This window comes from Papaver somniferum, chromosome 4, assembly GCF_003573695.1.
Source record: "Papaver somniferum cultivar HN1 chromosome 4, ASM357369v1, whole genome shotgun sequence".
In the NCBI taxonomy this organism is placed as follows: domain Eukaryota; kingdom Viridiplantae; phylum Streptophyta; class Magnoliopsida; order Ranunculales; family Papaveraceae; genus Papaver; species Papaver somniferum.
This window is the reverse complement of record NC_039361.1, coordinates 12165745-12166257: the sequence shown is the minus strand read 5'-3', so window position 1 is coordinate 12166257 and position 513 is coordinate 12165745.

Below are 513 nucleotides of genomic sequence, written 5' to 3'. Positions count from 1 at the left end.
CTTCAGTGATTCATTCTTGCGCACAACTAATATGAATTTCTACTATGCATATTCCAAATTGCATTCTCTCAAAAAGTACTTAAAACAGGTAAAAAAGAATTAATCGAAGTCATATGTTAATGAATTCTTAAATGTCTATGTAGGCCAGTAATCATATTGAATGTGTGTACCGAACAAGAACTCATTTCCAGAGATTTTCTGAATATGTTAATGCATTAAATGTCTATGTAGGCCAGTTCTTCGTAAAGTTGATTGTATTGAATGTGTGTGTATTGCTAAGTGATCCTGGATGCAGTACTCAAATTCTATTTACATTTCAAGATTACTCTTGAATTTTCAACTTGTTGGACCAATAAAATTTTGACGAGTGGAGCTGCTACCACTACTGTAAGAGGTGGAATACGAAGAGGATGTAGATCTAGGACTAACGCAAGGCGCAGCCTTGTTTGTGAATAGAAGAAACGGGGAGACACTAGCCGGAATGCGTTACTTATTACTGTCAGAAGGCGGAGG